The sequence below is a fragment of the Formica exsecta genome, unplaced genomic scaffold (assembly GCF_003651465.1).
Source record: "Formica exsecta isolate Colony F162 unplaced genomic scaffold, ASM365146v1 scaffold690, whole genome shotgun sequence".
Lineage (NCBI taxonomy): Eukaryota > Metazoa > Arthropoda > Insecta > Hymenoptera > Formicidae > Formica > Formica exsecta.
In genome coordinates, this window is record NW_021853456.1 from 59,530 (window position 1) to 76,291 (window position 16,762).

Consider the following 16,762-nt stretch of genomic DNA (forward strand, 5'->3'; position numbering starts at 1 on the left):
AAAAAAAAATAAATAAAATTTGCCGGTATTCGGAGGTTACAATGTTAACGAGAGTAAAAGGAAACTGATACTTTGGGGATTAGCGTCGCTGATGGTGATTAGCCGTGTAATTTCGTCAACGCGAGACTCTCTCGCGGCGTTCTACGCTGGCGCGTAGAAAAGTCTCGCGCCAGCCGGCGCGAATAAATCGTTCGTGATGTTTCTTCCACTTACGTCCGTTCGTACGTGCGTACGTACGGGTCTCTCTTAAGATCTTAAGCGCAACGGAGCCTGGGAGTTATGGTAACCGTAAATAATCCCACGGGTACGGTAATGGCAATACCTGAGCGCGCCGGGTATCGTGATTGTGCGCGACGCGCGGCTATTTACTCGCGCCGCGCGACTCGTCTCGGCTCGAGACTTCGGAGATGGACGCTGTGTTATTATAGACGTTCCTTTTTATCCGGCGCCGGATGCTTATCGGCGACGCTTATTTTTCGCCGGCCATGGTAAACGGGCTGCCAACGGAGATCGACAACGCCACGGATACCGTATGTGCTCCGCGTTAATAACACACGTCTCCTCTCTTCACGGCGATTCCGCTCGTCTCGATTTCAGCACGCTCTCTCTCCCTCCTCTTTCCTCTTAGAACTTTTAGAGTCGTTTTTCTAGTCTTCTTTCTCTGCCTTTAAATCATATTCGAGCAACGCATTAAGTTTTTCTTTTTTTCTTTTTTTTTTTTTTTTCATGTCGGACTTGCCGAAACTAAAATTACTCACGTCAGTGAAATATAATATTTTTAACTTTATAAGATTCTCTCTCTACATTTCTCTCAGTGCTCCTTCTCGAATTACAATATTTAATTCTCTTTCAATATCTCTATTAGATTGCCTATCAGTGATCTACATTAAACTAATAAGTCTTCACGGCTGATATTGAAATACGCCCTTGTCTGGTATAACGAGGGTGCAATGTTTTGTTCGGGTTAGCGCGCGCCACGTAAGTCCACGGTGTAACCGTATTTCGGATTCGGATCGAGATGCCTGCCCTTAATATTTCACGCGCTGCACTCTCGCGCTCGGCACGCTTGACGGTACCTGAAAGGGCACCGCACTCTATTTTCGTCGGCCCGCTCCTGTCATCCTGTCGCATAATCGCCCCGCGGGTGTCACCTCGCGTTTAAAGAGGCGCCCGATTTCACGCCCCCGTCGATCGCCACGGGTGGCCGACATTCGGTTGCGCGACAGTCCTCATCCGGGCGATGCCCTAAACGCATTCTGAATGCTCTCTAAACCTCCGAGGACCGCCTCTAGAATGAAAAAGAGAGAGAAAGAGAGAAAGAGAAAAAGAAAGAGAGACAGATATTCGCCGCTGCTTACGCGCTACTGTCATCGTCTCTGTCGTTGGTCCATCTGCCTTCCTCTTTCTCTCTCCCTCAGCTTCTCTCTTTCTCTTGCAAATATCGCTCACGCCCCGATTATCGCGGTAAATAGCAGGATTTTACGCATCCCCGAATTATCTCGGATACGCGTCGGGAAAAGAAGACATCAGCAGGAGGGTAACTACCGGTGCGCGTGAATATGGCTTCGATCGTACTTATTGGCATATTGTCATCCTTCTGTCTCCGAGATATTCATTTCTTTTTTATTCGAATGTGACAGACACTATATAAAATGTAAATAAAAAAAAGGTAACATAATATTTCTGCCTTGATATATATATATATACTCAATCTATATTACTTTTGAACGGTATTTTCTTTTTCTGGGCGCGAGAATTGTTCCAACCATCGGATTTCACGATCCCAGTTCTTCCGCGCCGTGAGATATGTTTCATCAATCATGTCGTAGAAACTCGCGCAACGTTGTTCAGCGAAATTACGCGTGCGCATCGAAGAACGCATGTGCTCGACCGGCCGATTTGCCTCGCGGAGGAGAGGAATACACGCGCGCGCGCGCGCGCGCGCGAGCGTTATATCTTTCGCTCCGACAAATTGCCCTTAGCGCTATCTCATCGTAGCTTCCGGTAGCGTTGAAACTTCTGGTGCTCCTCGCTCCACGTCTATGGCGAGTAACGGAACGGGGGAGAAGGAGAGGGAAAAGCAAAGAACGAAAGAAAAAGAATCGTATCCGCTGCGTGTGTGTGTTTGACCAAGATTAACTCAATAAATAATAGCGGCATGACACGGCGGGTGTTCCGCCTCTTCGCTTTATTATCTCGAAATGCGAAGGTGTTTCGAACTGGTCGTCATCTACGTACGTTTCCTTTATACTTTCGCGACCTGGATCGAAGAATACAAAGCGATGTCGAGTGCATCGATATTTCGTAGATTTAAAATAAAATTCACTTGTCTTGTCGCGAAATTTGATACTGCTGCTCTAGGATTACATGTTATTAGCTCTGTGTCTATATATATTTAAGCGCGTAGAGATCGCTGAAAAAATGTTTGCTCGTAAAATTATTTTGCTCTGCCTAAAATTGTTGTCGCAAGATCTCATCGTGACGTGCGCGCGTCACAAACGTATATTACGAACGTCCGCTTTCCCCCGGGTCTGCCCGAGACTTGGCGCAATAATCGCGTTTAAAACGCATTCGTTTCAATCTCACTCCGGGGTGCCCGGTCGCTCGCGAGAGAGTTTCCTCTCCTTGCTCGGCTGGGCGAGAGATGAAATGGAAATGCAATAAAAAGTTGTAATCGAGAGTCGGCGTCGGTTATATACCCGGAATACCCGGGGGACCGGGCGAGCCGGATAAAAGCCGGCGCTTGTGCAGACAGAACTCTCGCCTCGTTCTTCTTTCCTTTTTTTCTCTCCCCGCGAGAGAGAAAGAGAGAGATAGAAAGAGAATGAAAACGCATTCGATACGGAATAATGGCCAGAGTCTTATTATTCCGACGCGAACTGTTTAACGTTTAAAAGAGGTCCAATTTCGCAAAGTTAATCCTTGCAAATGGACCTCATTGCCTCGCCAACAAGATCTCGTCTCTTTTATTTCCCGACTTTTATTATCACGTTCTGGAAAAAAAAACGGGCAATTACTTCCGCCTTCGAATCGTATAAGATTGCTATCGTTAGAAAATCGAGACGTCTTGGCTGGATCGAAAGTCAGTTGGATATATTTCGTCGTGCTTCTCAATTTGTCTTTCCGACGCTACTGGAAAAATCATTTCGGCCGCGCAATGGAAGGGAAAACTGGACCTTGGATGATCTCGGCGTCCGATTCAATTTGTCGGGTCAAGGGATCGGTCGCGGTGAGTCCGGAATTGAAACATCCCACGACGACTAGCCGTACTCTCGCGCAGATATTGGGAAATAAAATACCTCGCATATTTTCGTACACGTCGGAAGGTCGAGACGAAAATATCGGATACCCCTGCTCGTGCTCCTTGGATTATCGTTTTCCTGCCCGCAGCGAGAAACGACGCTGCGGAATTATAATACGGTGGTATACAAAACGAGTTGGCGTTTTCGGTTGTAATTTATTCGAGGCCACCCCGTAATTAGCGGGACGACCCGACGGGCATACTATTCCCACTCCTGTCGCGTTCCCCGGATTCCATTTATCACAAATCAGCAGCTGCCTCGGATACCCGTGGCCCCGCTTGCGGTGTGCTGTCATGGTGTCGGACATGACATTCTGATAAAGCTCGTGAGCAAAATTAGAGTTTTGCGTTTTGTTTTTCCTCTTCCCAATACGTTAATTGGAAACGTAATCTTTATTCTCAGCTGGTATATATATCGAATCTTTTAAAATATTCGAAACGATCGTGAAACAATATTATGAAAAATTTTGTAATAGAATTTACACGCGTAAAATATAAAAAACTATGCATTTTAACTCAATTATACGTATAGAGATTACGAATTAAAGAAATTATGTAGTAGGGAAAAATTGTAAGATATATCAAATTAAATAAGACCACACATTTATATTATGCTTGTACAACCTGTAGAATCTCGTTCTCACGGGTGAGATAAATTTAAACGGAATGATATACGATATGTGGAGTCGGAAAGAGCACGCACGAAAATACCCGAAGCGAATGGCAAACGCAGAGACATTATTCACGGCGTCACGCTCACCTCCTTCCGTTCCCAAACACCGTCGGTTCAAGCTCGTCGAGGGTGGATCAGTGGCGTGTTGCAGGATCACGCGTGATCGCGCCCGGTCGACACTCGGCAGTGAGGAGGAATCAGGACGTCGAATAGCTCCAATTTCCTCCCCGTCGCGTCTCGCTCGCGCTTCCACGATCGCCGATTACCGTTTCTACGTTTCTCTCTTTGTCGTCGCCGCGCGGAGAGCAACAGCAACAGGTGTCCGCGGGGACATTCGCAGAAACTGCGAGGGATGCGAGAGGGTGGAAACGGCGCGGGTAACCGGGCGCTTCGAGAGAGAGAGAGCAAGGGAGAATTCCTCCTCTTTATTTATGAGCTTTTTATTCGACTTGTTGAGCTCTCGCTCTCGCTTCCTTTTTCGTCCTCTCGACCAACGCGAGTACAAATCCAGAGAGAGAGAGAGAGAGAGAAGGAGACGGAGAGAATGGGAAAAAGGGCGGAAAGTACGCGTGGCGGCACTCCTCCGCCCGAGAGGGTGCCGGAAATCTCTCGTTTGCCAGGGGCGGAAAAAATGCGACATTTTTCCGCGTAGCTGGTAGGGTCGCGCCTGCCGATTTTTCGCATAAAGAGACAGAGTGACAAAGTCGCAGCTTTTATCCGTAAGCCGAATATATGTATATCCGTTGAGAATAACGCCGAGCTGTTGATCAAAGTTGTATATTAATTGTTTCGAGACATTAGTTTCCTTCTCCGTTTAATACCGAATGTCGACTTGTCGTGTTTTATTCAAGATTGCGTTAATGTGCATCGGATGAAAAATTCATAAATATTTAACAAAACTGTACAAGATTGCCGCGGTCCGAACCATCCGCTCGACCCAGTTTCCCGAATACCAACGCGCGCCTTTAATACGCGGTTATAGCTCTTCAACGAGATAAGGATAATAAAACGGCCGGTCTTTGCACAATATTCGCGAACTATCTGCGCATAATAAATGTCGGTGGAAGGAATCTTCGCACACAGACGAGAGATTAAATCCGTCTCTAAACGAAGCGCGGCGCGCGATCTTTTAACGATTCCCCCTCCCCCCCCCCACCCGTTTCCGTACTCCCCGATCGCGCTATCATGCGCGCAGGTGTAATAAAATTTTCAACTCCGTTATCCGGAATCGCCGGTATGAATCTCCGGTGAAATCAAGCACGTTTGCACGGCGCGGTCGCAACCAACGCGATGCTGCATCCAGGAGTCGGGTCTGGCAGATCGTGACAACGATACCGATCCAAACGCCACCGACAAAAGGCAGCCTGGGGCAAGGGGGTGGGGAAAGGGAAGACTAGAGAGACTTGGAATCCCGTCGGTTATTCCGAAGAATATTCTCTCGCACGGTAGTAAGCGAGTCTCTCCTCCCCCTCGCGCTCTCTCGTCGGTTTTTCTACCTCCTCCCCTCTCGTAAGTCCATCGGGTTTCAGGTATTATAACACTTAGCCTTAGCTACCCACCGACCCCTCGCTGCCGTCTTGCGAGTTCTTCAGGTATACACAATAGCGATTTCCCTCTTTCTCTCTCTCTCTTTCTCTCTCTTGACGACGCGGAGACGCGGAGAGGAGATAGATACGATTTAGGCGTAATCCGTCAAAGAGTTCTTTCAACGTCCGCCAGAACGTTTTATCTATGATCTCCATTAAAGTTCAGTTAACGCCCTCTTGGCCCTCTTTCGTTTTCCCGTCTAGAACCCCCTTCTTCTTTTTCTTCTTCTTCTCGTCTTCTTCATCTATCTGTGTTTTCTCTCGCTACGCCCCGGCTCGGCTCTTCACGAGAGCGGATACGGATTTCAACCGGGGTTTCTCTTCTCCTCCGATGATTCTTTTCAAAATGCGTTTTCGCGTATACGTCACTATTATCGCTCTGTTATAGAATTCAATATGAGACGTGAACGCTTATTTTTCCCTTTACGTTTTATAAATCTTTGCGATATACGTGCCACACGTAAAGTATGCATTTTAGTTTTTATGTATAAAACTACTTTCTACGTTTCTCTCTCGCTTCCTCTAATTGTAAGATGTAAATGTAGAAGTAGAAAGAAATGTCTCTTTCTTTTTCCTTGTAATACATAACATAACATTTGTCGTAGATGAAAGTTAGCAATAACGCTCTCGAGCGAGAAATGAAGCAATTAGTTAGCCACATTCCGTGTGTTAAAGCGGATGTCAGATGAATCGATCTCTAGAAACAATGTTCGAGTTTTACAACTTTCGTCCAATTTCTTTTGGTCGCGCGCGATTTTTCATACACGCAATATATATAGAGTAGTATAAAATTATATGTAATTTTAAAAATCTCTCTCTTATATAAAACGATGGTCTTCCATCTAACACTTATCATCGCTTCGTAGATTTGCGCCGCGTTTTATTTTCACCGCGAGGAATGCTAACGATAGGCATATTAAACCCGCGTTTCTCCGACGCGGCGCATTTTTAACCGGCGACCGTTTCGACTTCTCAAAGTGTTTCGAAACAGAGCGTGGAGAGCTATATTCGGCCGCCGATATGCCGAGGCATTGTATAATTAAAACCTCCTGAATAAAGCAAAACGCAATCTCCCCGGCTCGCGCGAGCGCGGAGGCGCGTCGTTTAATTTCATGTTCATTACGTCGCGAATGCGTGCGTGCGTATGTGCGTGCTTGCGTGCTAGCGTATGTACGCGCTCTGGGGGCGCGTCTCTCGACGAGCACAACCCTTCTTAGATGTAGCCCCCTGGAAAACATCGTCTCTCTTCGCCGTCTCGTCCCTCGACTGTTACTCCACTCGCGATTCCATCCCTCCACTCGAAAACGTATCGGGTTACCTCCGACATAATTCCGTTAATTATGATTTCGTAGTATGATTTTCCGTCGACTTGAACGAGCGCAGTTGCGATTCTCTACCCTGCCTCCGTTGGGAAAATTATTATTTGACGCGCCGTCTGTAATGTATCGCTATGTAACGCGAGTAGAGTAAACGTATCTACGCATACCCGGTATATTCCGATAGCGCGTTTTCTGCAGTTATTGTAGTAGAATCCATCTCGTATTCCGTTCAGAATACCATCTTGAATAAACGCGAAGAAAAATTAAAATTGTTGGAAAAAATTTAATTCGATCACACATCTCCTTCACTTTTATTTCCCCTTCACATTATAATTGCTATTTAATACTGCGTGATAGCTTTTTTTCTTCTCTTAATTTCGATTATTCATATCATCTTTGACGCTTTATACAGCTAATCTCAGCGCGAGTATGGAAAATCGGGAACGGCTTGATGCGTAACAAGCGGGACAAGCGACGGTAGGTGGTACCAATTTAAACCTCATAAATGCAAAATCGCGCGATGATTGCGTTCATAAAGGCCTCCGTTAGTCCGCGTGGCGTCTTGGCGATCTTCTCCTCCGCGTACGACGCTTCTCTTGCCGAGATAATTTACATTGATATTTATGCCGTGTCATAACCGAGCCTGCGCCGGGGGGGTTGCGAAACGGATTCGTACAGCTAATCCCCGCCTTGCCGGGGGGTTGTTTTAATTGAAATCTTACTCGGTTCCTCGGATTCGCGAGAGCGAGGGCAGAAGACGATGCACTCCAAGGGAAAGGGGTTAACGAGGGAGCGTTACGCGTGCCGGGGTCGCTTCGCCGATTTACTTTACACCGTATTCAGATACAAGAACGCGGCGAATCTAATCTCGTATTAACCAAAGATATTCGTATCGTACGAATATCAAGTTATATCTAAAAGATAATGTCGCGCACAGTTCCAATCTCTAAGAGTTTATTGCTGTTAATTTTGTCTTCAAGTATCTCATCTTTAACCGTTCTTCAATTATCCTCGATTTGTAGGAGACGTAAAATCGCGATACGACTTGAAATTACTTTAATAGAACGCGTTCGGTCTTCCTTTCGGTCTTCCCTTCGATAATCCGGCGGCGCTGTACATGAGTAATTCAGAATGCTCTTGGCGAATTTCCGCGGGCCGGCGCGCTCACTTTTTCTCGAAACGGCGAAAGTTGAGCAATTCCGCGAGATCATGCCGCGCGGCGAAATGTCAACCGCGAGACCACTAAAGCGAGAGAAACTTTTAATTCGTTCATTTCGTCGGGCTCAAAGGGTCGGCGAATGAGACTTATTAAAATTTATACGAGCCGTGCACGCGCGTACAACCAGCCCGTCTCCTCCCCTCCTCGATCGCACGGATCTTTGAAAGATTCTCTTATTTGCTTGGAAAGGAGACGACCCAAGTTCACCGAAGGTTCATTTCGTAGGCGAAAATGTAGCAAGTGAATTTACTTTATAATAAAAATTTCCCGTTCATACTAAATCTATCTTTATTATAAAATTACGCAATCATAGAAATATTTTTCTCGAATTCTTTTAAGAATCAAGACAGAATTTTGAAAAAACTGATTATAGAGGACCGAACCGCTGTGCGTTTTTTCTTCTGTAATAGTATATAATATCCGGAAGAAAAGGAAGAAGAGGTTAGAAGATAAGGCATAAAAGCGGTCTTCGTTCTCGAGAAATTACACTTTTACTTTAATCTGCGAGACAATACCGCGGGCGACTGTGGCCGGGAGTAAAGGGCTGCGTTCGCATCGACTCTGTCCTCTTCCCCGCTCCCTCTTTTCCTTGTCCGTTATACTTTCTCTTTCTTTATCCGAGGGTCTCTCTTCTCGAGCGCGCTAATACTTTTCAAGGGGTTAAAATCTAATTCCTGCAGCCCCTAACAGCAACCCTTCTATACATAGCATCGCGGCGCGATCCTCTGCCTTTCTCTTCTTCTTCTGTTTTTTTTTTCTCTGCGTCGTCGACGGCGAGAAAGCGCGCTTCGCTCCCAATAGACATAATAAAAACGCCATCTGAAATATGCATCCCTTAATAAAACTGTCCAATTAGCCGAGAATGGAATTAAGTATTTAGGGGGTGTCGGAGAAGACTTTTGCCTGGTTCTCAGGTGCTCTCGCGAAAACCCTTTCGCGAAAAGATTACGTTCCCCTTTGACCGTCGCGTAGAACTTAGTGAGAGAGGGAAAGAAGAAGTGTGCGAGGGAAACGATATTTCGTCCTGGACAGGAGTTGAATTATTTATAACGTTGAGATTCCTCCGGTCGCTTTTTCATATACTTTCAACATCGATTTATTTATCGTCGACCCATGATTCGTTCATGTCGTTGGGATTTATTCGAACTGAACAATTTTCTCGAATCTATGTATGCTGTAATTAACTTTTCTACGAGAAAATTGAAAAATTAAACGAGTCGAAACAACGACATTTTTATTCTCTCAACGAAAGTCATCGCATAACGTGAGCCAACCCTTCGTGTCTCGTACGGAACGTAGAAGACAGAAAATAGCGAAGAGCCGAGGTGATCGATCGAGCAAGGATCGTCAGCCCGCGGCAGGGACAGGATGGTCATTTATAAAATTAAATCCCTGGAATATTTCAGTCGTACAAATCCCACCTCCATTGGTATAGGTACGAAGGGCGGCGGTCAGGCAATCGTAAAAATTCCACGGGGTCTGGATGCATTGGAAATCCGCGTAATTAACCGAAGGAATTTCAGAGTGTACGCCGGGGAGTCGATTAAAAACGCGAGCAACGCCTACAGTTAAACGGTAGGGAAATTTTTCGCGCGTTCTCTCTCTCTCTCTTCCCCTCTCTGTATTTTTCTCTTTCTCTTTCCCATCTTTCCGCTCGCTCGCTCGCCTGCCCATTCTCTTGCACCTTCACCCTCGATCCGTCCGCGCGTTTCTCGCTTTTTTTTTTTTTTTTCGTAGTCGATGCTTCTGCTCTATACTGCTGTGCCGCCGTGTACATTTTTTCGGCTTCGATTAAAAAATACTTCGGACCAATTATTCCGCAACACCCGTCCGCCGGCCTTTCGCGCCGCCACTCAGTCGGGCGCTCTTCTCCTCTGATTTTTTATTACCACTTACACTTTTTTTTTTTCCAATCTTCATATTTCTCACGCGGCGTTCGTTGTCGTTATAAAATCGATGTGTTTTTAAATCCGTCATGCGTCGTTCGCGTTGCGCGCGCTTTTCAACCGACTTTCTTCCGCCGGCTTTTTTTCTGTCGAGATTGACGAATGGCGATCCGCTGACGCGCGAGAGAAGGCCAATTATGTAAATAATCGAGCAGCTTATTTGTATACGCTCGCGCGATGCATCGGCGTCATTAATCGTCGTTCTCGAGTATTTCGCGAGGCGACTATAATTAATACAAATCGTCGTTATACAGCGTGCTCGAGAAACGCCACAAAGTGGCGGAAGGAGCGAAAGAGAGAGAGAGAGTGAGAGAGAAATGGGTTCGAGGGGCGTTGTATGTACCGTGCTGCGGAGAACGAGAATCCAACGTCATTCGAAGTAAATTTATACGACTAATACACCGCTGCCGGAGGTCTTAATATCCAGCGGGGCGCGCGATGAAAGCAGGCGAGTTTAAAAAGTGCAATATCACGGAATACATAAATGCGAGATGAGGCCATTTGAATGAAAAACAAATAAATTCCGCCAGCGACTCCGGTTCCAGCCGGATCGTGTGTATCCAATTTCGTTTTCACGCCGGTTTCATTTATTTTAGCCGCGCAGCCACGCGTCTCCGCCGCTCATTTGGATTTATCATATAATTACGGTACGCGCCCCGTATATAATTACATACCGTCGAATAAATCGCGACTCGCGATTCGGATCGTGACGCGTCTGTTTCCTATCATTATAATATGAGAGAATTGTGTATAGATATGATCGATCGGAGAAGTGATGCGGTTATCTGCCGAATATCTCATGCTCCGTCTATTTGGAGGCGACAGGGAAGTCGACGATCGATCGGTAATTGAATATCTTTAGCGTATTTTTATCTCGCACGCCCCCCCATATTAGACAGATACGATGCATGCGTGCGAATGCGTGTAACTGTATCGCATCCCGGTAGATTTCGTATTACGATGAACCCCTCCGTGCGCGGGCGAGAGAGCGTGCTACTTTCGATGGATGCTCACTCGATATGACACGATACGAGTATTCTGGGGATCGAGATAAAGGAATCGAGTGGGCAGAACGTGACGAGACAATGGATCGCCGATCCACTAGCCGTAATACAATCGCATCAGCATCTCGCCGTATTGTTTGCCTCGCTTTGATATCAGCCCCGGAGCTCTCGATTCTTTTCCTCATTGGCCGCGGGTTCTTTCTTTCCCAAAGATCATCTCTGACATTCTCCTCTCGTCCTGTCTCTTTTTTCTTTCTCTCTGTCTCTTTCCCGTCTTCCCTCTTCCCGAATCTCGCCGCCGGCGGAATCCTCCTCGTAATTAACTTTGCAAAAGTAACGCTAATTACGGCCGAGTTCTACTTATCTCGCCTCGCGTCAACCTCGCAGAGTCGCACTCCTGCGAATTTTTTTTTTTTTTTCTTCTTATTTCCGTCTTACATTCGCTTTATTATCCAGAGGAAAAACTCAAAAGCGAGAAAGACTACGGTGGGCACAAGCGGCGACGAATCATATAGTAAGATGTATGTATAAACGCGCACGAAAGATTGACATTTATAAATGGTAAATAAATTCTTGGCAAAATTGACATAATATTTTATCATTGAAAAGAAAGATGAAGACGGTACATTTAAACGAGAAAGAGCGAAAGAGGATTTTGTACGAACTCGAGAAGGAGATCGATGATCCGTAAGAGGGAGAGAGACGAAGCAGATATGGAGCGAGCATGAGTTCTCCGGTGAGTCCGTATAGATAATAAGACGCGATAAATTCGTAACATCACCACATGAATATCCGCGATGTGGGCGGAGTAGGCACGGCCTCGCCACTGGCACAGAAATGCAGAGCGCATCAATTAAAAACAACGTGAGATTACATATAGCTTGTGAATGCATCCTGGTACATCTAATTCGCGCACTCTCACGCGTGTTTTCGCCAAGCTAGGAATGTGTGACCTGAGAATGCTCGACGTCACGTCCGTGTCAAAAAACCGATCGTAATCTATATAATATTGGGGACGGAGGGATAATTTAAATAAAATTAAATATCACGTTTCGTTTATCCTCGACAATCGATAATAATAATTAAACGAAAGAGAGGGGCTGTAAAATTAATTATACGATTTATTTTTCTCGACTCGCTCGATGCTACGTCCGATTGCATTTAACGCGGGGCGAAGTTTCCTTCGAGTGGAAATTCGGCGGTAGCTCTTCGAGGAGAAGATCGGAGATCGATGATTTCGGAGATGAAACAAGCAACCCATTTCACTCACGCTAGACTGAATCAGCATTCCGCCGAAGGCTGAAGGTGAGGAGAGATGCGTTCGTTCGTCTTTGGATATCGTACGTAGCGTATACGTCTCCAGCGAACGTCTCCCGCGTTACCGGAGGGGCGGGAAAGAGAGCGATCTTGGAGATTAAACGATCGGATTCCGTCGTATCCTTTTCCCCCTCGATGACGGCGAATCCGCGAAGCCGGTGGCGTGCCCTCCCGGGGGGGGGGGGAGGGCAACAAATTAGTACAATTAGAATCCCTCAAAGAAAATTGATAAATTCCACCGGAACAATTTCGCGACTCATTTCACTAGGGCGCCCTTTGTTATGCCTTCGGATATCCGGAATTGGAACGGGGAATAGATAGCGCGGAATCCACGACGGCGAAAACTTATCGCGACAAATGACCGCGAAATTAACGGCAAATTGAGAGCTCATTTTTATCTAGACTCAGTTTCGTTTTTCTCTCTCTCTCTTTTTCTGTCCGGAAACGATAATCTTGAAATTTGCGATTAACTTACATACATTATGTCAAGAAACAATGTCGTTTTAAAAACGGAAATATATGTATATGCATTAGACTATATATTACGTCGCGCGAATTGTCCGAGAAGATTCACTCATTCTTCGCCCATTCTTTTACGTTCTTCACGGAATGATTGCAACACCGTTTCCAAGAGCGTGCGAAGTAACGAGTTCTTTGCCTACCGTGCGAATGCGCTGTAATACAGTGCCCTCTTATCCGAACGAGATCGTCGGCGGCCACGCAGGAAAAGAAATTAAAAGACTCGGCCGACAATCGGACGGACGGGGTTACGAGCAGCGCGCTGCGTGCACACGGGTGTTCTTTTAATTGTATGCACGTAGAGAAGGCGAAGACTGCTAATTTCAACCTCCCCGCTTAACATCCGCGATAGTCATTAATTCGCGCCGCGAAAGAGGAAGCGTGGAACATCGATCTCCTCGCGATGTGTTTATTTCCGATGACAGCCGTCTAATTTTTTACACCATAAGCGGAGAGAGTATCCTGCGACGAATCGAGAGACTCGTCTTCTAGCGAGTGTTCTAGAAGCGAGTCGAAGAATCCTAGCATACACAACCCTCGGGTTTCTACCCTTTCGGTCCTTTGCCCTCATCGTCTCCCCCCTCCCTCCCCAATCTCCTTCCGTGTTCCCGCTCCTTCCCTCTTGGCTTCTTCTTTGCCCCGAATTTCTCCTTCACTACGCTCCACCGCCGCTTCCGCGGAGCACGGCAAACATTAAGAGCCTCTAGATTTATTTATAACTACATTTACGCGCATGCCAACCACCCCGGTAACTCCTTCCTCTTCTCGACCCCTGCGAACCGCCACTCCGAATTATTGCGTTTATGCGAACGCAAGGGGTAAGATGCTCCGCGTTTCTCTGCTTTCGCAGCGCACTTTGCCACGAGGGTGCCGTCTTCGAGAAATTTAGAAAGTTTCAATAAAGTTCGCGGCTTTTATCGAGTTGAACCATCGTCGTTTCAATGTCGACATTCGCATTAACCCTTTAATTGCCGAGTTTCGTGAAAAAAGCTGCGCGAAAACGCAGAGTCATTATAATAAAAAAATCACTCGCGTAATAAGAGTTAATAATTTCTTATTTTTTTTTCTATTATATTTTAAAAAAGATGAACACATGAGCTGCTATTTGATTTATCTCCCTGTTGGCTTCGTGTAAAAGCGAAATAAATACCCGGAGCGACTCGCTTTATTTCGAAGGTCTTTATTAACCCGACGAGTAATCAAGATCAATGTGCGAGAGACGACTGTATATATGAAGTTACACCGGTGTGACAAGAGTCGACTCTCAACGTCGCTATCTTCCGCGAGAACTTTTCCCGGTTGACGGCCCGTTGCTGATGTTGATATATATCGTCGGTTATATGAGCCCTTCTCGCGTTGTGCGCTGCTGCTGCTGGTGGACTCGAGGATTCCCCTGACGGCATTGCTTGTACTTACATCACGCTACCGCCTCACGGAGAATTATTTGGGCTTTATATCAAACCTTACGACGCCGCTCAACCCGAGGAATCTAATTTGAATAATACACGACTCCGCCGAGAATACTAACTCGTGCAATGCGCGTGTATTCAACGCGATATTCTTCGAAACATTCGCCAAATCCAAGATAACGAATACATAAGGACAGGATTTTTTTTAGATCTCGAAATTTATTTTTCTTTTATTTCTTCGTGTTAATCTACTGCTTTTATCACGAGAAATCAAATTCGAATGTGTTATTTTTTATTTATTTGTTATCTGCGTTTTTCGAAAGCGAAGCTAATGTGATGTTTTCAGCATCATTTTCTGCTAGTTAGGAAGAATAAATTTAGAATTTGCAATTCACAGATAGAGACGACCATCTAATTTTTACGTATTGATATCAAATATAATATTTTATTTTCTCGAGATAAAGAATAATTTAACACTTATCGGGATATGAGATGATCAACAGCGGAGTTGTAGAACATATACAACGTTGATCTGTAAAATGCAAATATATTCAAATTATGTAAAACAATGTCTAGAGTAATTGATATTTTAAAAAATAATTATTGCGCACAATTAAATATTTATACCTCTCTTTGAACAAATATTTAATAATAGAAATTCTAGAGAAATTTTGAAAAAATTTTTTGAATATATGTATACAGTTTTTTATAAAATATATAACAAATAAAAACGTATATAATTCTTATATAAATGAATTTAAATAGTTGTAAAATCTTAAACAAAATATATATTAAAATATTTTATTTATTTATTTAAAAATATTAATTATTATAAATATTTTGTTCGTACTTTAAGTACTTTAGATATTTTAAAATAAAATACAGAATATTTTATATGCACATATTATTTTAAATGTAACCACGAAAATAAGCAAACAATTAATTTATTAGTAAAATAAATAATAAATTAACAAAATTTTAAATTGTTCACCTCATGGTTGCTCCACAGCTCGATGCCTTCCCGGGCCTTCTCTTCTTTTCTTGTTTGTTCTTTGCTACTCTTTCATGACACACTCATGAAAACACGATTAATTACGATGACGCGCGCACTCTTTAATAGAACACAACGCACGGCACTTTACATAGCTCTCCCGATGTTAATCGTACACGAGGCGCATTTTATTTTATATTATAACAGGAGGATAATCACAAGTTAGACGAAACTGCGATTCGTTCGAAAAATCATACGATTAAATTTACACAATCTCTATCTCTGTTGTTAAATAAATAGTATATGCATGCATTTTACAACAATTTTACTATGTCTCGTTACAATACAAGTGAATAGATATACAAGTTAAAATCACAGATAATTATTTGCAGGATATAATATTCAAGAATACTATCGTTTTGTCGACTCATTAAATTCGAATGAATCATATTAAACACTAGCTTCGATAGATAATCAATGTACAAGCGCCGAAATTATAAAACGCCATTGATAAATATTCTAGTACTCGGTTTAATACAATAATACTCGAATCAATTCGATTTGTATTCGCAACGTTTTGTTAATGACTGAAAATATCGTAGTATCGAGTTATATCGTGCAGTATTATCAAAATTGCATTGTATTATCAAAAATGTCGTCTTGGAATTTTTCAGTCATTAACAAAAATATAAACCGAATTGATTAATCGACATATTCCGTTTAATAAGCATAGTTGTTATTAACGCTGTTATCATTCACGTATCATAAATCTGGCACTTGTACATCAGTAATTTGTTGAAACGCGTCTTTTATACGATTTATTCGATCTATTGCTCAAAATCTATCGCTCAAATTACCAGAGTGATGCCGAGATATATTCTGAGATATTACATTCCATCTATATTTGATTTTAACTTGTATATCTATTTGCTTCTGTTATAATGAGACAGTAAAATTGTTGTAAAATACATGCATATACTATTTAATTAACAACAGAGATAGCATTGTGTAAATTTAATCGCGCGATTTTCCGAATAAGTCGCAGCTTCTTCTAATTGTTATTTTTCGCCTTTTACAATATAAAATACAATATAAAATGAAATACAGGCTGTATGCGATTAATAACGGGAGTGCTATGTGAAGGGCTACGCGATCGTTGTATTCTGTTGATTAGTGCTCGCGCGAGCGTAATTGATCGAGTTTTCGCGAATGAATATTGTGCGAATGCTAAAGGAGCAGCAAAGAACAAACAAGAGAGGAGAAGGAGGGGCATCGGGCAATGATAGAGTAACCATAGGGTGAGCAATTTAGTTTAGTTAATTTATTATGTGTTTTATTTATATTAATTGTTTGCTTAGTTTTGCGGTGGTAATTTATTTTACATTACTGTGCATATGAAATATTTTAGATTTTATTTTAAAATACTTGGAGTAATTAAAATACTAATAAAAGATTTATAATAATTAATTTCTTTTATA

General features: G+C 43.7%; 1 protein-coding gene across 6 annotated transcripts in view; it reads left to right on the forward strand.

Moving 5' to 3' along the window:
- LOC115243135 (dachshund homolog 2) overlaps positions 1-16,762 on the forward strand; it is a 198,405-nt gene that overhangs the window by 28,656 nt on the left and 152,987 nt on the right. The gene's annotated exons all lie outside the window — the stretch shown is intronic.